Raw genomic sequence first — 27815 nt, 5'->3', positions numbered from 1 at the left:
ATGAGCTATTATCAGCAGGAAGGAGGGAGGGAAGGAGGAAAACCTTTTGTTGTGATAATCAGGTGGGCCATTTCCAGCAGTTAACAAGAACGTCTGAGGAACAGTGTGGGGTGGGGTGAGAAATAACATGGGAAAATAGTTTTACTTTATGTAATGACCCATCCACTCCCAGTCTCTATTCAAGCCTATGAATCTGAATCTTTAGAATTGAACTCATGTCTGTATGTATATTGATCTTTTAACCATTCTCTTTCTCTTTTGTTTTTTAATACATTTTAGCTTAGTTAATAAGAATTGACTGTAGCATATATTTGGGTAAGATCTGGAATATTAAATACCTGGGAGGTAATGTGTCCGATCCTTTGGAATTGGTAGAACCATTTCTTTTATATGATGAAATAAGATTTTCAGAAATCATCATATTTGATACAGGTACCTGGATGGAGGCCTGAGGCTGGATCACTTTAAGGGAATTGTGTTGTTTGGACTTCTGAGTAAGTAGAAAGGTAATAAAGAAGCTGTTTTATGCTGGCTTGGTAAATCTAAGTATTGGAATATCTACCAGTTTTATGGGGATTGTCTGCCCCATTCTTTGCAGTTCACCCTAATTGAGTGACCACAGCTGGCCCCCACTGGGATCCCGGTCACACTGTGGTACAATTATAAAGGGCCTATGCATTAGAGAAGAGCTTATGAATGTAAAAGACTCATGATTTGATGAAGAAACGTGAATTATATTAGAGCAGTTTACAGGGTATTGTGCTCTTCCTGGAAGAGCAATGCTTAATCCTCCCTCCCCATATCAATAGTTTCCCCCTATTGTTTATACTTCTGATAATATTGGGGAAATTATTTTTATGGTCTTCGCATCCACTTTCCCCAACTTGGGGGCCTTGATTAGGCACAGCCGTCCAATAGTGCTGGAGAAGTTGAACTTTTGATGCCATGCTGCTGGGAAAATCAATGAGCATCTGTGATTGGGTGTACTTACCCTGCAGCAGCCCCGAAAGGGTTAACTCTGCTTTACAGGCTGAGGAAGCCCCACACCTCAGACTCTTCTGGGCATGCTCAACCTGGAGGCGGAGTATAAAAGGAAGCAGCCCAGTTCAGTCTAGGCAGGTTGCTGAAGGGAGAGGACACAGACTGCAGGCTCTCCCCAGGGAGCGTCTGCAGGCCCTGACCCCAGGAGCAGGACATGTAGAGGCCCAGACAGACTCCAGAATGCCTGATGAGCCCCAGAAAGAGACCGTACTGGAGGGAGCTAGGCCATTGCAGACCCGGGGGAAACATGGAGCTTCACTGAGGGAGAAAGGGGAGGAAGCAGCCCAGGAGACTTAGAATCTTCTCCGGTGACTTAAAGGAGGAACTGGTCAGCGTGTTTCGGGAGGATCCCCGCTGTCTCGGTGGTAAGCACCCCCACCACTGGATCTGCCCTGAGCGAAAGGGCCGCTTATAGACTTTCTGGCCACTGGGCCATGCTGCCACATTTGTAGTCAGGGTCACTAACATAGGACCTGACAAACTGCTATTCAGTTCTTTTTCCCTTCTCTCCCCCCCCCCCCCATGTACCTACCCCGTGACAGCATCCAAATCTGGTGTGGAGATGCAGGGACTCCAGGTACATAGCTCTACTCATGTGCTGAGCCCCAGTATTGGGTGTGGGTGGGGGGTAGATCTACCCCAGGGTGCAAGCTGCTGGGGAGAGTGAAATCCATTCTTTGTATGGAACAATCAGGGATCTATATGGGTACAGATTACATTTTTATTTGCATCTGCTTGATTTTTCTCACACAATCAACACCTCTGAAACCAAACTGCAAGTGTCAAAGGGACTGCAAGTAACTTTCAGGTTCCTTTGATCTTAGGAACATGCAGTATGGTCCTGTCCTGAATCTTGTATCTTGTACCCTCTGCATAGGGGGTGTAAACTGCTAGCACTTTGCGCTTGTCTTACAAAGGTATAAATGATGACATAATGTGCGGGGTGGAGGAGAACTGGGCTCCATGAATCAATACCAATGTGAACAAGATCTGACTACAGGGAAAAGAGTGACTGTCACTGGAGAAATGTAAGTAAGAAAGCCCAAGCCTTGCCAGTGTAGGGATTGTTGTTGAATGCTATCTGAAAGCCAGATCATCAGCTGCTGAAAATTGACCTAACACCACTGCCTGCAGTGGTGTGATGCTGATTTACATCAGCTGAGGATCTGGCCCGACATGAAACAATATTTTAAAACATCCTTGTTTGTTGAAAGTTCTTGCTTAGAAGTTGCCTTTAAAAAACAAGCAAACTATAAACTGAGCCTTTGTAATTTAAACTTTGCATCCTACATTCCAGCTTTAACAATTAAGACAAAATTTACTTTCCTAATATGCTTATAAAAATATTGGGCCTATGACAGCATTGTGTACTAACAGGAGAAATGTGATTACAGGGTCTCTTAAACGAATAAATCTGCTCTTACGAAGTTTATACACGTTTCACAGTGATTTCTTTTTATAGGTTAGTTTAGATTTTGCTTGGCAATTAAAAAAGCCCATGATAGTAAGTTGCTGAAATGTTCCCTTTGGCACACATTGTGTATCCATTCTGCAAAAAACTTGTCTCTGCTGTAAGGCTGTTTTTCTGAATGAACATGTCCAACATGGAATCTCTTCAATATCGGGAACATGATCCAAAGACCATCAAAGTCAGTCAGAGTCTTTCCAGTGTCTCCAATGGGCTGTGGCTCAGGCCTTTTGTCCCAGAAATATCCAGTGAGCACAGCCGGTCAACTCTGGATACTAGTGGGTCTTCAGAAAGAACTGTAGGCGAGACTGATAATTATTGTTAAAAGGATCAGTTATTCTTTCCCGTGATCGCTCTAATTAGTCTCCATTCTCTCCATAATTCACTTTCTTAGCCCAGGTTTCAGAGTAGCAGCCATGTTAGTCTGTATTCGCAAAAAGAAAAGGAGTACTTGTGGCACCTTAGAGACTAACTAACACATTTATTTGAGCATAAGCTTTCGTGAGCTACAGCTCACTTCATCGGATGCATTCGGTGGAAAATACATAATTCAGTGCTCCCACTGTATTTTCCACCGAATGCATCCGATGAAGTGTGCTGTAGCTCACGAAAGCTTATGCTCAAATAAATTTGTTAGTCTCTAAGGTGCCACAAGTACTCCTTTTTCTTTTTTCTTAGCCCAGTTTTTTCTCTCAAAGTCTAAGGCCGGTCTTCCAAACAGCACTATTCCTAGTATTGCTTCCTATTTCCCTTTCCAAAACATTGTTTCCCCAGGGGCCCTGTTTGGTTTATGTGACATGTATAATGGAGAAACAGTCAAAGGATGAAACATCTTCCCCCACCAAACCCTGCTAACATCCAGAGAAAAATGTGTGTGTTAAATGAAAGTGAGTCAGTGACATCTGTCTCTTAATTAAGGTGGACGGTTGGAGTCTGTTATACCCACAAGAATTTATTATAAGAGAAGCAGCCTGAAGGAGTAACATCAACACACTCATTAGGAACCATAAAAAGGTGTTAATTAGGGAATGTGTGATCCTACCATCAGACCAATTTTGGGAAAAAAGGTGAATAATATGGAGATGAGCTGCCAGCAATATAATATATCATAATTATAGTGCACATTGCACTGGCATTAATGGCAGTGGGGTAGCAAGATGGAATGCTGGTTAATTCACATTAATGTCAAGTCAGGCAGTTAAAATTTTAAAAAGTAAATGAGGAAGTCTATTTGACTCTGAACAGGCAATTAACGTTCACTTTCTTTCCAAACTCCTCCATTAACAGCCTTGAAAAAACCACTTGTGTCTGACAGGAGAAGAGACATCTGAACTGCCCAATAAGTAAGTAGTAAACTAACTAGCCGGAGTTCAGCTGCTATTATTGGCATAGCTGTGACATAACTGCATATGACACTCTGTAGCAGGTTCATTATGCTAAGCAAGCAAATACAATTGCTGACCTGCAGTGTTTATAAACTGAAGTCACAAACAGATAAGTAGCAGTTCGGTGTGTGCACGTCCACAGAGTCAGGAGTGGTTTCAAAAGAGACTTGAAGAAGGGGATGATACTTGTAGGATCACAACTCTTCAACACCATGAGATAGAAGAGATTTAAGCAGGATTTTTCACTAACTAAATTAAAGGTATAGAATTTCCCTTGTCTTCGCCAACCAAGACAACAAGAATAGGATTTGGCTCAATGATGAGTTTATTAATGTTAGGGATGTGCAAAGATAAAAAGCCAGAGATGACAAACTCTGCTGTAGGTGGCTTAAAATTTTTTAATCGGAGTCTATGGCTTCTTAAAATGATTACTTTTTAAGGGGAGGCAAACCCAGAGCATACCCCATACCTGTGAGCATTCCTTCCAATTTGGGGCCCTCTGTAGACAGCTAGTTTTGGTCCCATACTGCCCTTTGTTCCCACATTCAGTTGCTTGTTTGTGGAATTGTTGCTGAAAAAACAAGTGAGGATGTGCTTTAGTCCATCCATATGTGTAACATGCTTTAAAGTGTGGGTCCTATCTCCCTTCTAGCACCTCGTGCACAGAAGATAAAAGCCTACTATTGGAGCCCACTTAATGGAGTTGCTCCTTTTGTTCATGCAGTAGTGTTCTGTGCATTAGTGCTTAAGGTCCAAGATTCAAACACTGCTGGCTACCCACTTGGAGGGTCTTACACATGCTCAGGTTCAGAATGATTATGTAGTCAAGGGAGTTGCCTGGATAGCCGCAGACCAAGACAGCGTCAGCATCCAAGTTGAAGATATAAGCCACTTGCTTGCAGTAAATCTTGCAGGACACATTTTCTTTTTGGGCTGCAAGGTGGGGGAGCCCTTCCTTCTCCACCTCACAGCTAGCTGGGCCCATGTGCTTCAGTAACTTATGCTGGGCTCAGTAGAGAGGATGACACTGAGATATTTCCATATCTGTGGGGCTGGGTGGCTTTGTGCAGTTCAGGTTTCCCAAACAGGCCTCTGGTGGCATCTTTGACTGATATAATTTCCTGGGGTCTAATGAAATTTCCAAAGTTTGCTGGGATAGAAAATTGTTTCACGAGAGCCTTTAAAGCAGCATTAAAAGGTCCTGCAGGAGGGCTGGCATTCTGCTAGAGACACTGATGATAAATGATGCCGACACACAACAGCAAGGAGACTGTCCTGTAGACATGTATCTGCACACTGGGTTTACAGTATTTAGATACAACAATATCTATGCAGTCTTGTGTCTGAGCTTTCATGTTTATTTTGCTTCTCTCTAAAATTAAAAAGGTACTGGGAGGAAAAAGAGGGCCTAAATTTTCTCCCAATTATGTCTGTTTTACATCAGTGTAAATCCATTGTCCTCAACTGAGTTATTCCTGATTTACACCAGTGGCAATGTGCAAAGAATTGGGCCTTGGATGATTAGAGAAGGAGATGAGGGGCTTGATTCTGATTCACCTCTCATGTACTCCAGTGTAGATCAGAAGTTGCTCCATTAAGCTCAATGTGAAACTGGTATAAGGGAGAGGAGAATCAGAACTCCCTGGGATCTATGCCCAGAGCTGACTCTAACTTGCAATGGTTCGGATCTGCCACTCCTTTTCACGTTGAGTAGTACCTCATTCTGCAAGGGCTCCTATAGGAGTATTTGAGGATTAAGATTGTACTCAAGGTGAATTAGGGCAGCAGAAAGTTGACCTAAGTGAACTTGGACAAGTCCACGTAATTGCTTGAACCTCAGGCTCCTCAGCTATAAAATTAGGTTACTGCCTACCTCAGTGGTGTGCTGTGAGTTGAAATTAATGTTTAAGGTAGATGGGCCATATAGTATAAATGCAAAATAGTACCACAGCCCCCAGAATCAGATGGTTTTGAAAGAAGATGCTTTAGAGAATTCTGTGACATGCCCCAAAAGTCCAACTCTATAGAAGATTTATTATCATTCATGGCTTGATACCAAGGTTATTACCTTTGCATTTCTGGTAACTAGGGATGGGTTTCAGAGTAGCAGCCGTGTTAGTCTGTATTCGCAAAAAGAAAAGGAGTACTTGTGGCACCTTAGAGACTAACAAATTTATTAGAGCATAAGCTTTCGTGAGCTACAGCTCACTTCTGGAGCTTTAGGGTTCAAAATCTAACCCAGGTTGAATCTTAGTTTTCCAAATAGCCCATCTTCCTAACTGCCCTCCTCTCACCCCAAAATGGATTCAAACCCCCTCAAATTTGGTTTCTATTAATGCTTACTCACATAGTTCGATCATGTTTTTCCAAGGACCTATTGTGTAACCTTGGGCAAATGTCAGTGCATTTTTCTCCTCCTACCCTTTGTGTTGTCTATGTCAGTGCTACTCAAAGTGGTGGTCCATGAGCTATCGGCTGCCGGTCTGCTCACAAATTGGGGGAAAAAAATTGCCGGTCCCCCACATCAGATAGCTTGAAAAGCACTGGCTATGTAATTGTAAGCTTTTTGGGGCAGAGACTCTCTTACCCTGTACCTGTATGGACACTACCACAACTGAATCCTGAGCCTGCTTGGAGCCTCTAGACACTACTGGAATACCAATAGTAAATAATACTGCGCCTGATTCTGCTCTCATTCACACTCAGTAAATTAGGAGTTACTCTATTGAAGTCAATGATGTCACAAAGGTGTTACTAAGGAAAAAAGCAGACATCTGTTAGAACTGGTCAAAAGTGGTAGAGAAAATAATTTGCAAAAATTATATGTAAATGTGTCATTAGCTAAACCAACTCTAATGAAATCACAGGCACAAAGGACTTGATTCAGATCCTGTGACCTCCACTGTTACCTCAATATTGCTTGTTCAGCTTTGGTAGAATTTGTGCTGATTTACATCTGTGTGATCAAAATCAGAATCTCACTGAATTTTTCTGTGTTTTCCCATACAATATCTTTCCACGCTACAGCTGGCTGGTTCTAGCTAAACATATATTTATACATCTAACCCATACTTAGCAGCTACAAATTCATACTACTGAGAGAATAGAGTGCTGGGTTAGCTGCCAGTGAGCTAGTCTCTTCTGCATTGTTTTATGAATCAATACCATTCCCCTCACGTCTCCACCCATTGTGCTATGTCTATGACATCTGTGTCAAATGTCAGGACAGGATTTTCCAGGGTTGCTGCTGGTTAGAAGAGGCAGAAAGATCTGTTACAAATGTACAGGGATGTGGGTAATTCAGGCTCAAAATGTTAGTATTTCATCAAGAACCAGCCCAAACAAAAAAAGGTTTTTCTAACAAATATCAGTAAATGTTTCCATTATTTACATTTTCATTGACAACTGTTCTTTGTTTAAATCCAAGTGTTCCCTCCCTCAAACGTCACAGCATTGGGCTAGTGCAGGTGGACTTGAAAATGAAACTGCCTGGAAACGAAAGTGAAATTGACAATTATATGTTTGTTCTCCAGGTTTAAGGTGTATATAGAGCAAACAAATCAGTACTGATAGAGAAAAGGAAATGGTTTGAAGAAGTCATTCAGTTTTAATGCCATCCTCTCCATTGCTCAGGCCCATAACTGAGAGGATCATCTTTGACTTGTTTCTATCTTGTCCCCAGGACATCCAGAAAATGCTCAGAACTTCCTGCTTCTTCCAATTCCACACTTTGAAGAACTAGTCTCTTCATCCAGGCCCTAGTTATTGCCTGTTTTGATTGTTCTTTGGTCTCTGTCACCTATGTTGCCCCCCTTCAGGACACACAACATTATGCTGTCAGGGTAATCATCCTTAGCAGTCACTCTGGCCATGACACCTCCCACACACACTTTTTGCTTCTCTCCACTGGCTTCTCTTCTACTACAGCCACGCTTCTTGTTGTGAGCCTCAAGGTCTTTCACAACCCTGTCCCTTCTTACTCATCTGCTGCTGCCCCTTTCATACCCCTGCTCCCATCTCCTCCACTCCGCCAACTATGCAGGCCCCCTTTCTGCACATTTCTCCCATGGCTCTCTTTGCTTCATCAGCCATACTACCCCTTATGCATGGAATGTCCTCCCTCCTCTGGTCTGAAAGGTACCCTTTTCTCTTTCAAATCCACCCACAATGCTCATCTTTACTGCAACACCTGCAATGCTTTGCCCACTAATAATGGCTAAGGAGCTGGGTGGTTGGGTATAGTACATTTTGTGCTTATAAAAGAATAACTTTGTATTTATCCCACAGCCTTGGTCTGTTGCTTGTCTTCTGAGGTTGAGTTTTTTCCAACGTTTGCTGTATCCTCCTGGGTATATAAACAGTGGCTATCATGTTGTGGACAGTGGAAATAAATCTTAATAACTTCCATGTGTAATTCCACACATTTCCCCCATCAGTAATGTATGTAGGTTGGAAAGGCATCCTGCTGTACCATTAATTCTTGCCATTTAAGTGCTACTAACTGTATCCAGAGAGGCTCTGTTCTCCAAATGAAAAAACTATGGCCATAACTCAGTCTCTCAATTCCTGTCCCTCAGCAAAAATTAAGCTGCTCTTTTATAATTGAACAAGTGTTTTTTCACTTGCTAAACATGCTACTTTGTATTAAGATTTAGTCCTGCTTTGTCTGTTTCCGAAAGGAAAAACAACGCTAGCGTAATGTGATGGGGCAGAGTTATCTTCCTCCAGAGATAATTACTTTGAAGATAATTACATCTGAAAAAGGGGCCATTGAAACCTTGCAACTTATTTTTCATAGGTGTGTGTGTGTGTGTGTGTGTGTGTGTGTGTGTGTGTGTGTGTGTTCCCAGCACAGCTTTGTTCCATTTTTGCTTGCACTACACAGGCAACGAGAACATAGAGTTTGACAGACTGGATCGGACCCATTTTCCGTCTAGTGCAGTATCCTGTCTCCAACTGTCACCAGCACCAGATACTTCAGGAAAAGGGGCAAGAAACCCTCTGGTAGGCAGCCTTGCAATAATCTGCCCCCAGAGAAAGTTTCCTCCTATCCCCCAATACTTAGAGGTTGACATATGCCAATACACAACTTTTGAGTTAAACTATGTCTTGTTGGATCAAATATTAGTTTTCTCCTCTATGAACCAGATTCCTGAGATCTGCTGCACTGGTGTAATTCTTTGTAACTCAGAGTAACTGCAATGTTATAGGTTTCAGAGTAGCAGCCGTGTTAGTCTGTATTCGCAAAAAGAAAAGAAGTACTTGTGGCACCTTAGAGACTAACAAATTTATTTGAGCATAAGCGTTCGTGAGCTACAGCTGAACATATATTCTGTGATTTTTTTTTTTTTAACCTCACTGCTCTTCTCCTTTGCAAAAGCAAATTCTGAGGTGGTTTTTCTTTCATGCTCTTCAGTTCTAAGCTTATATACTGTTAGCCTCACTGCCAAATGAAGTACCTCAGTCAAGCAAGTGCTATTCTTAATCAGACCAAGCATCCCAGGGAATTCAGCTATTTCCTTTTGGACAATGAGAAGCCATTAGCAGGTTCACATCATTTTGCCCTTATTTAATTATGCCCCAAGGAGAAGATTGAGCTTACAGGCTTGCTGAATTCTAAGGTGACCCAGTAAAGACTCCAGGCATGAAGGCTTCTTTTTAATATTTCATGCCAAGTCCTAGCAGCAGCCTGCAGTAGAACAGGTTTCAGTTTCACTCAGTGCACATGTACAATGACTTCTATTCATTGCCACAGAAATAGCCATTTCAGAGGCTAGCGTACAAAACCATGAAATGTGTATTAGTTCTTTGAGGTCCAACGACTCTTCCTAAATCGGGAATGCAGTCAGATTTGGATATGATGGTGGGAGGTTTGCCTTTATTCCCCAAAACAGATTCTGCGGCAGCGTTTGTGCACAGGGCAGTTAACAAAGCCCAGACTAGTAATGAAGGAAAATACTTTGGCTTGGGGTTTCCTCTGTGTTGGTGGGTGGGGAGATTTCCATAGTACTGTTAGTACAGCCTCTGGTATGGTTTAGGCAATGCTGCTAAACATGCAATGTGGCATTTATTGCTCCAGTACAACATAGTACATGCTGACAGAACTCTGTAGGTGGTAGTAATAACTCCAGGCCCTAGGAAAAAAATTGTCTTCTCTTCTATTGCAGCCTTGGCTGGGGGTTACCACTGGTTCCTCCCCTTCTTTCTTTTGAACAGGAAACCATCCACTACTCCCCTAGCGTCCCTCACATATACCCGTCCAGCTCCAAGTGTGGACACATTGCCTATTCTCATCTCACCTCATCCCCATAGCTGGCCCAACGGGAAGGGCACAGGGGTTTGTGATAGACAAAGAGGCAGGAGAGGTGATCAGGTTGATTTAGGACAAAGCAGAACACTGAAGTCTTGAACGTGAACATTAACAGTTTCTCAGTGCAAATATGATTCTAACGATTGTTTCTATCTCTTTGGGTTTGCTCTCACACAGAGCCGTTTTGGCATTTGTCCATGTTAAATCTGTGGCTTCCTTTATGCATTGTTATCAATTTTATTTTTTTACTTACCTGTAGCTATCACAGGGGGGAAAAAAAATCTAGCGATGGCTTCCAGCTGCAAAACTGAGACCCAGAACACCCCACACCTTAGTGGTCTCCAGATCTGAGTGTCTTAGATGAATTTCTATTCCAAAGTGTGTGTGCTAGTAAACTAGTGTCCAGAAGTGAGTGGACTCCCTCAGTGTACTTGGACCCTTGGAATATTTCTATAGCAAGCATATTGGCAACCATCCAATGATGCAGTTTCTAATCCTCCCTCCTTTCCCCTGCCCCAATTAAAACACTAATTACTTGCAAAAAGAGACACACAACTCTTGTTAGTATGGTTGGAGGTGGGAGCATCATAGTTAGTTTTTTTTTTTTTTTTGAATGAAAGCTGAAAGGGCAGATGGGAATTTCTTGTAAGTGCATAAGTGTGTACATGCACGCGCACAACCTGTGGGGAAGAGGATGTGGAGTTGTAAGAGTTTGTGCATTTGTAATGTCATATGCCCCAGTCCTACTGTTCCATAGAAGTCAGTGGGAGTCTAACCTGAATCAGCTGTGCAGGATCAAGCCTATGGACCAAAACGCATATGCACTTGAGAAGAAAGCAGGCCACAGTCTGCTTTCAGGTATGCACATGCAGCTTCTAATGAAGTCAGTGGGAATCCCTCATAGATATAAGAGGGATGAATTTGATTCTGGTGCTACTTGAATGGCTTCAATGGAATTATGCATTGGCTGAGTTCCCAGCTGCTTATTTTTGTCTGGCGGAGCTATGATTCTATATGCTTTCTTCAGTTATGTATGCACTGACTTTGCTGTAAGCTAAGCCAATTTGCTTCTTGTCCTACCCCCAGTGAACATGGAGAACAATTGATCACTGTTCTATTTATAACAACCTTTTACTTATTTGAATACTGTTATCAGGTCCCCGCTTAGCCTTTTCTTCCCTAGATTAATCATACCCAATTCTTTAAATCTTTCTCCATAGGTCATGTTTTCTGAACCTTTTATTATTTTTGTTGCACTCTTCCTTGCTCTCTCCTGTTTGTCCATATCTTTAGTGTGACACACTAAACTGGACATAGTACCTCAGCTGAGGCCTAACCAGTGCTGAGTAGAGCAGGATGATAACCTCCCATGTCTTACATAGGACATTCCTCTTAATATGCTCCACAATGACATTTGCTTTTTTCACAACAGCATAACGCTGTTGACTCATTTTCAAATTGTGATCCACTATTGCCCCCAGATCCTTTTCTGCAGACCTGCTGCCTAACCGTTATCCCCCATTTTATATTGGTGCATTTGACTTTTTGTTCCTAAGGGCTTGTCTTCACTACCAGGGAGATCAACGCTGCTACAATCAATGCAGCAAGTGTCGATTTAGTGGGTCTAGTGAAGACAAGCCCTTAGGAACAAAGACCCACTAAATCAATGGCAGAGCACTCTCCGGTCGACTCCGGTATTACAGCTCTCCGAGAAGAGTAAGGCAAGTCGACCGGAGAATGTCTCCTGTCGATGCAGCATGGTGTAGATACTGGGGTAAGTCAACCTAAGTTACGTAGACTCCAGCTATGTTATTCATGTAGCTAGAGTAGTGTAACTTAGCTCGACTTACCCCAGTAGTGAAGACGAGCACTAAGTGTAGTACTTTGAATTTTTTTTATTGAATTTCATTTTGTTGATTTCAGACACATTCTCCAATTTATCAAGATTTTTTTTTTAATTCTAATTGGGTCCTTCAAAATGCTTGCAAACCTTCCCACCTGCAAATTTTATGAGCATACTCTGCACCTCACCATCCAAGCCCTTTTCCCCATTTCACTTTTAAAACTAGTACTGTGAAATAGCAGGTAATGAGATTTCTTGGGGGTGCTCCTAGCTCTCATTTCCAGGCACCCTGTGTTTTGCAGATTGAGTCCTTGACATGAGCAGCACTATATTTTTTGTTTTTTGTTTTTTATCAGAAGTGACAGTCATTGTCAAGGGGTTCAACAATCAACACAGTTCCAGGCACCTCACTATTTGTGTTCATTGGAATAAGCTCATAAAGCATTCAATAAAAAGTGATCAAACTGTCTTCAGAAATTAAGAATGCCTGGTATTCCTCCAGTTATGCAATGCAGCAAAGAAGAATAAACATAAAGAAAAGGTTTCAGAGTAGCAGCCGTGTTAGTCTGTATTCGCAAAAAGAAAAGGAGTACTTGTGGCACCTTAGAGACTAACAAATGTATTAGAGCATAAGCTTTCGTGAGCTACAGCTCACTTCATCGGATGCATTGGGAGAAATCCGATGAAGTGAGCTGTAGCTCACGAAAGCTTATGCTCTAATAAATTTGTTAGTCTCTAAGGTGCCACAAGCACTCCTTTTCTTTTCATAAAGAAAAGGAGCAACTAGAACGGTAATCGCCATTTAAAAAAATTACACATTTATAATTTAGGAAGCTTGTTGTCAACAGCAGCTTAGGCAACTAAGAATTTTCAAGCATAATTAACATATTCACCTGATAAGCTTTGTACTTTGTTTTTCTCTCCTTCCCCTCCCCACACCCTTTATTTTCTCAGCCTGTTTTCCAAATACCATCTTGTCATTAAAATTAACTGTAGTAGTTGTAAATTAGCACTCACAGATAGGCCATTTTTAATAGAACTCCAGTTTATTCTGGTCCCATTAATGATCCTTTGACATGAAGTATCTATTAAATCTCTAGGAGTGGGATTTTAGTATAGGGGAGTAAACCTTTTAATCTTTAAGGGAAAACAAATGAGGAATGACATTAAAATGCAACTGTAAAGGTTGAAATAAGGAGGAGTGACACCAGCAGTGCCCGAGTGCTCCTTTTCCTTCTAATGACAGAATCCATCAGACGCCACCATATGTGAAAGGCTTTTTTCTTTTTTTGGCTAGGGGGCGTGGGAGCTAATCCAAAGGTCGTTGAGGTGCTGCTACTACTGAGTTCAGTGGCCTTTTTCTTTGAACCTAGGTAGGGCTTGATCCAAAGTCCTCTTGAAGTTATTTGAAACCGAAGAGGTAATGGCACTTTAGCAACATAGATCCATTCTTTGTCCCTATGTATATTTAGCTCAGTAGCTTTGGCCGTCAAGGTTACATAACAATGAAGTAAAGGGGAAAATAGGTAAACCTGGTAGAAGGCCTCCTCAAGAGCAACATAATGGTTTGCAGCAGCTGTAAAGGCTGATGTAGACACCATAGGAAAGGAATGCTAATATATAAGTTATCAGTGGAACTGGTAGTGCTGCAGCACTTTCCATATAAGACCCTGTTGCTTAACTTTAAACATCTGGCCTGTTGGTTTGTTTAAATTTCAGCCAAAACAATTCAGCCCTTTCTGAAAATGACGTGAAAGGAAAATACAGTTTTGCAATGTTAAAAAATTCTGGGGACCTTTACTTTGAAACATCTAGCACTTCCATGCTTCCAAGAGGTGCCTCTTGCTGTTCCCATGAAAAATCTGCCCAAGTTATAAAACTTTGAAAACTCTGTTTGCACATGCTCACTAGAGACTTCGATTTTAGCAATTAAAAGCTCCGAAGATTCCATTTGCACTGAGTATGCTTCATCTCCTCACAGCTCATACATTTGACTGGACTGCAAATACACCATTCCCACAGAATGTATACTGAGAGGAAAATCAAGTGACTGGCAGCCAGTGTATTTGGGGAAGAATGTGAGGATGAGGACAGACAAACCTCACAAAGAGCATAGGTATGGGGGTGATATCTGGACTCGCTGGACAAAGAGATTGGGACAAGGAGTTAGGGGATGTGGAGACAATGAGAGTAGATGAGAAGGCTGGGGACAGACTAGAACCCAGTGGGGATGGGGAACATGGGTGGAGGGGAAAAAAGAGATCAGAGGGGGTGGACAGGGAAAATGGGACTAGTGGGGAGCAGTAGGACTTGGAACATCAGGAAAGGAGATGGGACAAGGACTGGGGGGGGGCTGAGAACAGCTGGACAAAAATATTGGGATTGGGGGAAACTTGGACCGGGGAGTCCAGAAAGGTAAGACTAGGAGTTGCAGGAAAGAATGCTGGGTCTAGAATCAGAAGCCTGAGGACTGGAGAGTAATTGAGTAGGTGAGGAGAGTGGGTCTGGGAGACAGGATGGAGAGGAAGGAGAGAGAGAGAGAACTGAGACAGGGATTCATTGCACAGGCAATCTTAATTCTGGCATTTCCCAACTTCTGAGAGCTTGAATTTGTCCCCTTAATGCTCCTTTAATGTATTCTTTTGTGAGTATATAGGGGAAGATTTTCACAGGCACAAATGGGAGTTAGGAACCCAAAATCCCATTAATTTCCAGTGAGAGCTAAGCATCTAACTGCCCTTTGAAAATCTTTTCACAAATGGGGCCTGTCATCTTTTCACAAATGGAAGCTAGTGCCTGATCCAAAGCCCACTAATGTCAAGAGTTTTCCATTTACATCAATGTGTTTTAGATCAGGCCCCTACTGAGCTTCAGATAAAGTGATGGACAGAATAATTCTAGTGCTCCATAGCAAAATTATTAAAATGAAGCTGTCAGTCAATATTCTTACAGCCAGACTCCTGTATTTTATGAGCTGGGGGAGATATATCACCCAGACTGTCTGAAAGCACAGTCAGCTGAATCAGCTTGTTCTACTACATAGTTATGGTAAGTCTTTCGATCAATAGTGTGCATTTTTAATACCTTCATATTGAAGTTTCTCATCTCTCTGCATTAATGCTGCTAATAGTTTTGCCTTTTACTGCAATCAAACAGTCTAACCATAATGTCCTTTTCCGCCCCACTCCCTGCTCTGAGGGTTAATGAGTCCTTCAGCTCTGAAAAGCAAACCTGGGCTGCTTGTTGTTTACTTCTTAAAGGAAAAGATGGAAATCTGAAAAAGAAAAGGAATGTGAAGCAGGAGGGAGAGCTTGGAGGGAGCCATTCTGATGATTCCCCAAATAACAAACCTTCAAGAATCCTTTTTAAACATTGAAGACTGTGTCCATCTAATGAGCAGCATCTAACCAATAGGAGCTCATTATTTTACTGTCCTGAAAAAGCAATTAATGATTATATCCTTTTTTTTTCTGCCTTCCTTAGATCCATGCATGCTTGGCTTCTACTCTCAACTTTCCCCCCTTGCTTTCTTTCCCACCTGCATTATACTGTCATTGTCTGTCATTTTGGTGACTACTAAGTTCAGCTTCTTTGTTGTGACAGGATATGCAGAGCTATCTACTAAGAAAACACAATTCCATTGTGAGAAGGTCTGAGCCTACATGAGGTTCACTGGTGTTGGTGCAGTGAGGTATAAATAACACCTCCCTGAACTAGGGAAAAAGGGGAGTTCTTACCTCAAGTTAGCTAACACGTGGTAACTAGTACAAGGGAAAATCCTTGTGAAGACAAGGCAGTTTGTAGTATTAACATGTGTTAACAGGTCAAGCTACGTCCTAAGATCCCCCATAGTCAATATATCAACCTGCTAAGATGTCTGAAAGCTACAAACTGCCTAGAGAACACTAACTCTAGGTTAAAAAGTCTAGCATGGACAAGTGAGGGTCCCTGCACCATCTGGGGGATTATTAATTCCAAAGGAGGGCAAGCAGTACTCTCATCCTCCCTTGTGGCATTAGCTGGATTGACCTTTGCTTTGGCTATGCTGAATTAGTCCCCATCTGCCCACGACTCCTACCCATGAGCCTTACCTAAGCTTGGGCTGAGCTGGCCACATTGCTGTAAGAGTGATTGTGGCACCTGCCAGCCTTTCTAACAGTTGCGACCTCCATCAGGGTTTACACTGACCGAACCTTGAGTCATGCCAATCTAAGTTATACCAAAAGGATTTTTGAAAGGGGTGCTCAAGTTTGGGGAGGGATAGTGGGAGGGGATGTATATGTTTCGATAGAAGCTACTCTTGTTAGGAAGCTGCCTTAGCAATGCTGTTTGGGTTCCTTACTGTACCACAGCTCCTTAAAGAGCAGTCTGTAACTGAACTGTTGGCTGCTTTCATTAGATCTTTCCCTCAGCAGAACTAACTTTTTACTTGCAGTTAAATCAAAAGCACTGTGGGCTTCCTGTTTACTTTGGCTTACCTGTCTGTCTTGACTAGGATTCCATTTGAAGCACTGTTTGGTCCACTCTTTAACTTTGCCAAATGTAAGGCAAGTCAACTTAGTGATGGGGTGTCCACCCCACAGAGCATTGTACATGGGTTAAGTGGCCAGGGAGGCCAATTAACTCTGCAGGCTGCACCTAGAAGAGGAGCTGGGGAGCAGGGAACTAATGGGAAACAGACTCAGCTGTGTCGGAACAGGCGGGGCCTGTATAAAGCCAGGTAGCTGGCAGGAGATGGGGCTGCTGCTGAGAAGACATTTACTCCCTGGGAAGAGGGAGGAAAGTTTAGAGCTAATCCTTTGAGAGACCATAAGGAGGTGCCAGACCAGCGGTGAGTGGTGCTTCCCATGACAAACTGAAATGTCACAAAACAAAACTAGAATGCATCCGATGAAGTGAGCTGTAGCTCACGAAAGCTTATGCTCTAATAAATTTGTTAGTCTCTAAGGTGCCACAAGTACTCCTTTTCTTTTTGCGAATACAGACTAACACGGCTGCTACTCTAAAACAAAACTGGAGATTAGTCAGTGTAGATATGTGGGAAGTGAGAGTTTTGAAAATTCACTTTTCCAAAAATGTCCTACTTTTGTTGTTGCCTCATTTAAAAACGAATGGGTTGGTCTTGAAATTTCAAATCTCTTTTGTTCTACTGATCTCACCAAGGTGTAGTCTATCTATTTCTGGGAAGTGTGGTGGTTTAGCTTTGGAGCTATTTGACATTTTATCCAAACATGAGATGTCTTGGAGTTCGTGAGGGCCATAAATCCTCTTTTGATAAGCCTACAGACTAATGGATTTAAGAATTCAATAGCCTAAGAAACATTGTCCCAAAGTCCATATCTGAGTGCGTAGACTTAAATGCCCACAGCTGAAGGCTTCAAGGGCAACTTTATGTAGCTTGCATGGCCTAGCTGACTCAGCTGAATTCCTCAAAGATACAGAAACTCATAAATACATCTCATGGTACTGGATCCCTCTTGACTTTTGCTTCCACAAGGCCTGATTCAATGCACATTGAAGTTGCTGGAAAGGACCCCACTAATTTCAATGGATTTTGGACAATCCTATAGCAAATATAACCTCACGTAATTGATTTATGGTATATATAGTTGGGTGTGAGCTATGTTTTCTTTGGGATTTCAGCTGAAACCTGATTGGTTTATGCTGAATACATTTTATCAACCAATTACTTGGACATCTTAATTCTACAGAGGACTATGCAGGCCTCAGCCTTCCACATCCATACCGAGGCCCATTGGCTTCAGTAGGGTTCCATGTAGACACAGAGGCTTGCCAGACTGGTTCTCTTTGCAGGACTGGGACAATAATTTGCTTGCAGATTAAAATCTATATCCTTTAAACAACATACAAAAGCTACAGCAAAACAAACTGTTTGGCTGCTCGTTAAATAGGTGAATTTACAAGCAAACCACTAATATTATCTCAAGCAGATATAACTAAGGCAGAGCTACCATAGGATTTTCATGAAATATATAACATACCACACCTACATCAATGGCAATCTAGTTTTTCATATGAATACAACCTTCAAAGGGAAAATTTAATGAACATTTACTACTTGTTGACGAGTATTGTCCTTTTCCCTTTGAAACCTGATTTATAGTGAATGTTTTATTTGGGAGCTGTCAGAGTAGATTAGAGGTTGCACTGAGTGAAAATTAGTAACAAGACTCCCCTCTTTTACAGAACTGGTGTAATAACAGCAACCATTATGTCAGCCTAGAAATGCATTCCAATTAATTAATATATATTCTTTTTACCAATTGTCTAAGTATATGGTGACTTCTGCTAGTAATAGATGGCAATTGAAATGCATGACCAGATATTTAGAGTACAGCTTTAAAAATATGTTCAGCTTTTTCATCCATGCTTTCACTAATACTGTTCCAAGATAGAGAGGGAGGATAGAAAAAGGGGATGGGCTAGTGGGAGGAATCAAAGTCCAGTGGTTAGAGTGTTCTTCTGGGATGTGAGACTTGGCCTCAATTCCCTGCTCTACCAGGATCTTCCTGTGTGACCTAGGTCACTTGATTTAAAAATTTTAAAAACGCTTAAGTGACTTAGCAGCCCAAGTCCCATTTTCAAAAGGGACAAACACTTATGGCTTGTCTGTACTGAAAAGTTAGGTCGACCCTGCTGTGCTGCTCATGGGTGTGAAAAGTCCACACCCTGAGCAATGTATTTAAGCCGACTTCGCCCCCAGTTGAAGAGTTCTTCTGTTGACCTAGCTACTATCTCACAGAGAGGTGAATTAAGTACAGTGATGGGGGGACCCCTCTGTCACTATAGTGAGTGTTTGCTGCAGTGCTTCAGTACAGTGCCACCGTGGCATTTTTAAGCATAGCTTAGGAAGCCAGTGCTTACTGACTTTCAGTAAGAATTAGGCTCCTGAGTGCCTTAGTTATTTCTGAAAATAGGAGCTAGGCTAAAGCTGAACAAAACTCAGAATTTCTGTCCCAGGGGAAATTCTGACGCTTTGACATTTGTTTTCATCCCAGATTGAGGTGAAAAGTTGAAATTTCAATTTTTTTCCTGGGATTGAAATAAAAAAAATTGATTTGGAAATTTCAAAACTAGATTGCTAAAATCAAAAAGGAGTCATTGCAGTTTATTGAACTGACATGAAATGCTTAGTTTTGAGAGAGTTCAATTTTACACAGCATTATCCCAAAATGATGCGTTGCCTCCTAAGAGTTGTAGTTCAGGAGTCTACCCCCATTATTCCTTATGGCCCAGGCTCTCTGGCCAGACTACATCACCCTTGATGCATCCAGATTCACATGACTCCCATGATGCACTCGCTCAGAGCGAAATCTGTATTATGAGAAAATTCCTGAGCAGCTATTACTTAGGAGCATTTAAAAAGTTTTAATTTGGGTCAACTTTTCACAGGTATTTAAGCACCTAAAGATGTATGTAGGCATCTAATTCCCATTTGATTTCAATGGAAGTTAGGCACCTAGGCATTTTCAAAATCCCAGTAGGTGCCTACCTGCATCTTTAGTCACTAAATATGTGTCCCTCCTCTGTTAAATGGGAATGATAGTACTTTCCTGCATCACAATGGTGGTTTGAATATAAATACATTAAAGCTTGTGGGGTACTCGGGTGCTATGATATTGGAAGCCATGTAAGTACCTAAGATAGAAGATACCATCTCAGAAAAATCTAAGAATAAAATCATTCCTTTATATATTATCAAGTGTCATTTATAAACATCTTCTTTCAAATACTGTGTTAACCTGTACTGAAATAACTGGCAATACATTGCTACCAAATAAATACACTTCTTAACTACGGGTTTGTAAAAACGGCAAGCAAATTTTTACACCTCTCAAAACACAAAAGCATATTTTGGTAAACAACTCTCCAGATTTGATGGAGACACAGAAGTGGTCTTATTGGGCGGGCGGGTGGGGGAAGAGAATGGAAGTATTTGCTAAGCGGAGAATGAAATTTACTTCCTATCACTAGTTATTGATTTTCTTTTTTTAACAGAAATATTCTGTGGGATGAAAAAGCATCAGTGATAACACAGCCTTGACATAAAAGATACTTCAGTTAAAATAGTCTAGTTTAAAAAAAAAAGTCTTTGAACATCTCAGGGTTCCAGCTTTTCTTTGACAACAATGGTGCTAGAAGTAAGAAAATATCCTCAGATGGTAGGAACAAGGTTTAAGCAATCAAATAGAGAGAGAGAGAGAGAGTTTGTTCAAGTAAATTTTGAATCAGCCTAGCTATATATGGATTTCAAATTTTTTCAGTCTTGATGCCAATAAGAGATTCAACGTTTTGGGCCTGACAGTTGATGGAAAGACTCAGATTGATTTAAATGGGCTTTGGCTAGGGGCTTCTGTGGCCATTTCCTTTTCTGTCTCTCGTGGTGCAAGCATTCCATAAGATAGGGTTAAGCTATATCCATGCTCTCAAAGTCAATAATGCAATAGGAAGTAACTAGGTATTCGTATGAAACACTTCTTGCTCCCTGTTCGTTTTTCTTAACTTGGAGACTACAACTCCCAGCATGCAATACTGGATCTAGCAACATGACATTTCCCCCCCATCTTAAGAACAAACCCAATCTCAAAACAATAATAATGCAATATTTTGCAACTATTTTAAACACCAATTAAGTAATTAGAAAATAAATAACATTTCTTCTTTGTTATTGTTTATGTAACTACAATTAGAATTCTAGTTATAATTGAAAACTAATCCCTTTTCCTTTAATAACTATGTAAGTCTCTAGTCCATAGAGGTGTGTAAGGGGACTGTTGCCCTTCAGTGGGGATGTTTTGGTTGGCTAGCTCCCAGTACTAAAAGGGGAAGGGTCGATGGGAAATCAGGACCCTGAGACTGATAGTCCCCAAGAACAATGGGGAGAGGCCAATGCTTCAGGTCACCTGAATGACAGAGCGGGCAGGCTAATCAGTGAGTCAGGAGGCCAGGGAGGTCCTGTCCTCGGTGTGAGCTGGAATTGCCTGGGTCAGACAGAGTGGGGCCAAGCTAAGGAGAAAGCAGGGGCCCAAGCTGAGCTGGGGAGCAGAGCTGGGCCAGATCCAGAGGGAGCAGACCCTGTTGTGGGAGCAGAGCTGCATCCCCAAAGCCAGAGGCACAGTCCAGAGAGAGCAGACTTGCCCTGGGAGCAGAGCTGCAGCAACCAGAGCCAGAGGGGCCAGAAAAGCAGCCCAGGGAGCAGGTCAGGGCTGGGAGCAGAGTCACAGAAGCAGCCTGCAGAGCAGACCTGTCCTGGGAGCAGAGCTGTAGCAACCAGAGGCAGAGGGGCCAGAGAAGCAGCCCAGGGAGCTGGAGGCAGAGCAGCAGCTGCAGCAGTGCAGAGACAAAGTGGTGGAGCTGGGGCTGGAGCAGTCCAGAGCTGGGTGCGGTGAGCAGCTAGGGAGACAGAGGGGAACCCTGGGCAGCGGGCCCAGTACAGGGAGACGCCTCAGCCAAGAGGCTCTGCAGGCCAGACTTGGATCGTAACCCCGACAGGGTGGGGGCGACGCTGGGAAGAAGGGTCCTACCACTTATAGCTGAGAGCGTGTGGCCACCACCAGAGCAAGTGTCCAACCCACAGCATCCCTGCAGCACAGCCAGAACCGGAGAAGAAGGCCTAGGACTTACAAGGAACAGACTGTGAACTGTCCTGACATTTCAGAGACACTGTTTGTGATGTTCCCTGCCACAGAGCGGGTTGATGTCTTTCCTTTAACCTTTCCCATTTTTCCTTTAGTCTTTTTAAAATTAATTGTTGATTAAATAACTTGCATTTGCTTTAACTTGTATGTAATGGTCAGTGGGTCAGAGAAGTGCCCAGTGCAGAGAAAGTACCCTGGAGTGGGGACACCCTAGCCCCTGTCCTAGATGACCACAGCAGGGTTGGGGGTCGAGCCCCCCAGGAATCCCGGGCCCAGCCTTGTTGCGGTTACGAGGACTCTGCCAGACAGGAGAGTGGAAGGGGAGTCCTCAAGGGCAGGGAGGCCACTGGGTAAAGGAAGTGGGAGCGAGGACTTTGATCCTTTCGCTAGCCCACTTCACCGGGGTAGTGCAGAAGCCAGGAAAGTTCCCCACAATAGCGGGACTATTCCCCCGCTTACAGGTGGCTATCTGGATTTGACAGCATGTCTGTCAGGCCCAATGTCCTACTGTTTAATCTATGGTGTTAGTGGCAAAGTAAAATAATCAGGACCAGTTAGAAGATCTGAAACATCTTGCTTCACTCTTGGTAAGCAGGTACAAGATGAATAGCATTTCATACCTTAACATCTGACAGCGTGTAAGTGTATGATCCTTTTTTGGCAACAATTTTCAGTGGTGATTTGAACTTGTTCTCCTTTTCATAATATTCCAGGTTATCATACTCTTACAAATGAACCACATTCAAATTTTGGTTCCTTAGCCCCACAACATTTATCTGTGTGGGTCTTATATTTTTGCTGTTTATGTTGAACTATTTGTCTTGCATCTGGCTGTACAGATTTATCAGATGTAGGTCTTTGTAATCCAGCAGTGTTTAATTTAGTGTACATCTCTCTGCCATGCAATAATTCAGCAGGTGAGCTTTATGTTGTGGCGTGGGGTGTAGCCCTGTAGATTTGTGAGAAATCTGTAGGGAAGGTAGTTCCTGATTTTTCTTTCCAGTGTAGCTGTCTGTATACTGTCTTTCAAACTTGTATTGAATCATTCATATTTCCCCATTACCCTCAGGTTACTACATGGGTGATCTTCTATATCTAACGTTCCTCTCTGCAAGAAAAGTTTCAAATTCCAGTGAGATAAATTGCAGCCCATTGTCCAATAACAATTTTTTTGGGTGCCCTTTCCTACTGCAGACTGTCAACAAGAACTTGATCACTGTAGCAAATGTGCTCTGGGACATAAATACCCCTTCTGGACATTTACTGAATTAGTTGCACAGGGTGATAGTATAGCAACAGTCACTCAGCGCATTGTCAAATGTACCTATAACATCAATGACAAGCTTTTTCCCATGCTGCATCTGAAAGAGGAACAGTCTGTTATGGTGGCATGGATCACCACCATCTTGTCATGCAACTGGCAAGCAATGCATGTTTTTTATAACTGCTTCAACTTGAGCATCTATTCCCAGACACCAGTACGGGTCCTGTAGATGCTGTTTCATTCTGATTCCAGGCTGGTTCTTTAGAATCACTGACATCATTCTTTGGAAAATGTTGGGGACTGATGCTAGTCCATATGGTGCACATTTCAAGCAGAATAATCCATCATTCATAATAGATGCTGTGAGATCTCTGCTGTCCTCCTGTAGCATAAGTTGGTGACATGCACTCTGTAGATCAAGAGTAGGAAACATCTTTGTGCAGTGGAGTTCCACAAACATTTCTTCCATATGTGGAAGTGGATGACTGTCAATCACAACTGCTATATTGAGCTCCTTCTTGTCTACACAGAGACGAATGCCAGTCTTCTTCTTTTGTCACCACTGTGCAATCTCTTCAATAATATCATTCTGTACCAGCTATTTTTAAATCTTGTGATACCGCCTCCCTGACTAAGAATGTTAGACGGAACAAATTCTTTCGTATGGGTGTCACATTAGGTCGAAGTCTAATTTTGTGAACAAATCCAAATACACAGCCAAGAGCTCCTTTTTCCCATCCTCATTAAGCAGGGAGACTGGAGTTTGTGGGTAGCGGTGCCAGGTGGAGTAGAAGAAATGCCCTCATTGACTAACTGCATATTTAGTGCAGCAAACAAATCTCTTCTTAGGATGGAGTACCCCTGTGCACAATATAGAATTCTACATCAGAAGTCACAGTTACAGGTAAGCAACTAAGCACAAGAGTGCGGGTCATCAAGTAGTGCACTAGGCATAAGCTTGATTCAGTAACTGTCACGCATCCAAAGTATTGCAAGTAAATCAATTCAGGTAGTATAGAAACTTCAGAGCCATTGTCTGACATTCATTCCACTGCCTGTGGAGCCCCTTCCGTCCATGCTCAAAACAGGGCAAGTCTACCCTACCGCACTACATCGGCGCAGCCGCATCTGAAGCGTTCTCCCGTCCGCATAATTACTCCACCTCAACGAGAGGTGGAAGCCAAGTCATCAGGAGAGTGTCTCCCGCCAACATAGCATGGTGCACACAATGCTTTAAGTTGATGTAACTTACATTGCTCGGGGCGGTGGCTTTTTTACGCCCCTGAGCGACATAAGTTACATTGACTTAAACGGTAGCGTAGACAAACCCACAGTAATGTCAGGCACAGTAATTGCATATACTTGTTGATTAGGCTTGTTGCTTTGGGGTACCTTAGCAAAATGTCTGGTCTTGTTGCAGTGATTGCACCGAAATGCCTTTGCAGGACACGTTGTGTAGCTCCACAGCAGTAGCATACTTTTCCTCCTGCGTTTTTGAAGTCACTGTGCCTGTAACTTCTCCTTTGCATTGCCCTTGTAATGTTTCAACTGCTTTGTTGTAGTAAACATCTGTAGGGATTGCATGGCTTGGATTACACCTGCTGTACCTGCATTTGTTTTTGCCTCCACCATAACTGACTCAATGTGATTAGCAATGGTTATGTGTTCTGTAATGTCAGGTCCAATTAAAGTAGTTGCTGTTCTCTGATATGGACATAACTATTTTCTTCACAAGCTGATCTTGAATCATTTCATCTGCTATGTTGCCAAAATTGCATGTGACAATCAATTCCTTTAAAGCAGCATAATGCTGATACCCCTAGCTTCTGTTCATGCTGGTGAAATGCATAGTGTTCAGTTACCACATTTACTTTAGACACACACAAAAACCTCTGTAATGCAGTGAGTGCATTATCATATTTATCATTTATCTGCTCCAGGGCAGTGAATAAGAGGAGCATGTTTTCTTGGTTTGGAAATAAGGACATAGTTCTCAAACAGTATAATCCAACATTAAAAGCAGTTGGAGGCACAGCTGGGCTTTGAAGAAAGGGTGCAGGTGCATTCAGGGGCAGGAGTGCCCTCCTCATCACTAGTTTGTGGAATAGCAGAGGCCGAGACCAAAAGAGGAAAATCTAATGAAGGGTTTTTTTGTTTGTTTTAATTTAAAACAACAATCCATGCAGCTCCACAAACAGCTGTAATACAGAGGCCTTTGACTCAGCTGTGACATCCATCTACTTACACTTTTTTTTTCCTGCTTCATTTTAGTTTTTTCAAACTCAGACGACAACTCCCAGATGCACTGGATCTAGCAATTGCACAATATACCCAAGCCCTTCGGAGCAGAAATTGGGTTCTGAGAAATTTCTGCAGACATGACTGTAGAATCAGGGGGATGTTATTCCAAGACCCTGGCAGCACGGAGAGTGAAGAACACTTCCTTAGTAAGAGGTGTAAAGCAGCAGGGGTCAAGAATAAAGACGAGTATTGAAGCCAAGGACTGACCAATTTGGAAAAGTTGGAGTTTCTGCAGGCAGTGGGAGAGGGGTGATAGTTTCCTGTGTGCTTACTGCTCAGTGAGTACCAATGGACTGGATGTTATCCAAACTGCCCTGTAGCATTAGGGTTGATGCCATCTAGAGGGTTACCTACAGAAGTTAAAATAGTCACATGTCCCTAGTATCACATCTAATCCAACATACTGGACCAAATTCATCATGGTGTAGGCCCAATGAAGCCAGTAGAATTATAGCAAGGATGGATTTTATCCACTGAGTAGCAGAGGGTGATGGTGCATGCATACATTCAAGCAGTAAATTAAAGCAGTGCAGAGGGAAAGGGAAGAGAGTAGATGGTCTCTGAAGAGAGAGAAAATGCCTTTTAAAAGGGAAAGTCAGATTGCCATTGAGGAATCCAATCCTGGCAGGTCCGTTAGCTAAATGGACTGTAGCCGCAGGGCATGTTTCTGTGCTTTCAGCCAGATCACCCCTTTTCACGAGAGAGCCCACAGCAAGGAGCTAAAGAGAAGGAAATAAATGTTGCAAAAATTTCCCCCTGAACTTTCTGTTAGGAGGGCTGGGTTTACTTCACTTTAGCAAAGGCCAAACAGCTGGCTCCTGAAATGGAACATTTGGACACACACACATAGATAAGCATGCTTTTGTTTTTTTATCAGCCAATCATGTAGAAGTTGTGTAAAAAAAACAAACAAAACAAAACAAAACAAAAAAAAAACAAAAAAACCCCCAAAAACCCTGGATGCTCCTACCACAAACTATGACACACTGAATAGTTATACCAACTACCTTAGAATAGTACAAAATTAAAGCACAAAGGAGAGTACTATCCCCAAAGCATCACATACTCAATAAAAATTTTAACAACCCCCAAAGTTGACAAGTAATGTCATTTTGGCATCTTATTAAAACTAGTTTTTCCTGTCTACTGGAAAATGCACATTACATTACTAAGAAGGCAATGAAAATACTCACTGCTTACCTTGTTCTAAAGGTTCTGTCTCAATTTCTCCTTGAGAAATTTACCGATTTAATAAGCAATGATGATGGTGTCCCAAACACCAGCATATGGTAAATGTTTTCACCTTGGCAAAATAAATGTCTGAGCGTTTAAATGTCTGAGCGTTTATATTGCTTTATTGATACATGGACATTTGCATAATATTATCTATCATTATTTACAGTAATGGTTATTAATTTGCTCCTGTAATTGATCTGAGGTAAATAGCAACTGTGGCCCTGTCAGATAATTTATTCTATGCAACCCTTTTACATGCAAGATGAGGTTTGATTATATTATCTGGAGATTTACATGGAATGTAATAATATATATATATATATATATATATCCTTTCCTTTTTGGATAAGGTTACTGAGGTAGGTAAGGTTCCCTTTTTGGTGAGGTTACTCTTGTGGCAAAAACTACTTGAGTGTCTACTGGGGGGCCCTGGTTTCCTTTAATTGTTTATTTATGTGGTTGAATTGTTCATTTGCATTTGCCTTTTCTGCCCCTACAATATGAAATGTTCCAGAATATAAATGTACAAAATAAGCACCACCACAGCAGAAGTGCTGAGTATTCCTTCTGGCAGATTCTACCATGGATGCAGATGATTATAGCCTCCAGTAGCACAAATGTCTAAGCAGTCTCCCAGAGGAGTGTGTGTTATAGTAAGCCAGTCCAAGAGTTCACAAAGGCATGAGTTACTATGGCAAGAGCTACATCATCTAATGAGGTGCAGATGGAAAAGGAGTTTCTAGCTACCAAGACAAACTGGAAATCCAGGAGCAATTGAGGAGCTGGAAGCATCTCCGAGGTTATGGACTTTCTTGACACAATGGAGTCGTATTCCTCAGCAAGACGGGCAAATATCTCATCCCACCTGAGGTTTCTCCTTTCATACCGGTATCAGTGTTGTCTTGTTTGGAATTTTTGGCAAATTCACACTCATCCAAGCTGGGAATTCTGCATCTGTTCATTCTAGGCAGCTTAAAGTCCCCTTCGTGCTGCTGGAGCAGCTCAAAAGAAAGTTAACTTAGGCTGAGAAATTGGCCTTTAAGTTTATTTTTTCCCCATCTTTTCAAAATTACTAGGATAGCATCCAGGTTAATCTCAATTTTCCTGTTACACAGAGCCACTTAAAGTGATAATCTTTTGCATATGTGACTGGATTTAGGGATGTCACATTACCGAATTCTTCGTTTTACAACCTGGCTTTTTGGTGCAGTTTACTTCTGTGTATCTGTAGCTGACTTGTCATGACAACAAAGCAACTTCAGTGGGTAGATTTACTATGTAATAATTGGACTTTAGAGCAATTGCAAA

General features: G+C 42.1%; 1 long non-coding RNA gene across 1 annotated transcript; it reads left to right on the top strand.

The window, feature by feature from the left end:
- The first annotated feature begins 1114 nt into the window (after positions 1-1114).
- Positions 1115-27815, top strand: LOC119862614. Its single transcript, XR_005295308.2, has 4 exons — positions 1115-1406; positions 1959-2069; positions 3797-3852; positions 25242-27815. It is a non-coding gene; the product is annotated as an uncharacterized LOC119862614 (long non-coding RNA).

The sequence above is a fragment of the Dermochelys coriacea genome, chromosome 10, assembly GCF_009764565.3.
Source record: "Dermochelys coriacea isolate rDerCor1 chromosome 10, rDerCor1.pri.v4, whole genome shotgun sequence".
NCBI classification, from domain to species: domain Eukaryota; kingdom Metazoa; phylum Chordata; order Testudines; family Dermochelyidae; genus Dermochelys; species Dermochelys coriacea.
Note: the sequence above shows the minus strand (reverse complement) of the source record. Positions and strands in the feature narration are given on the sequence as shown.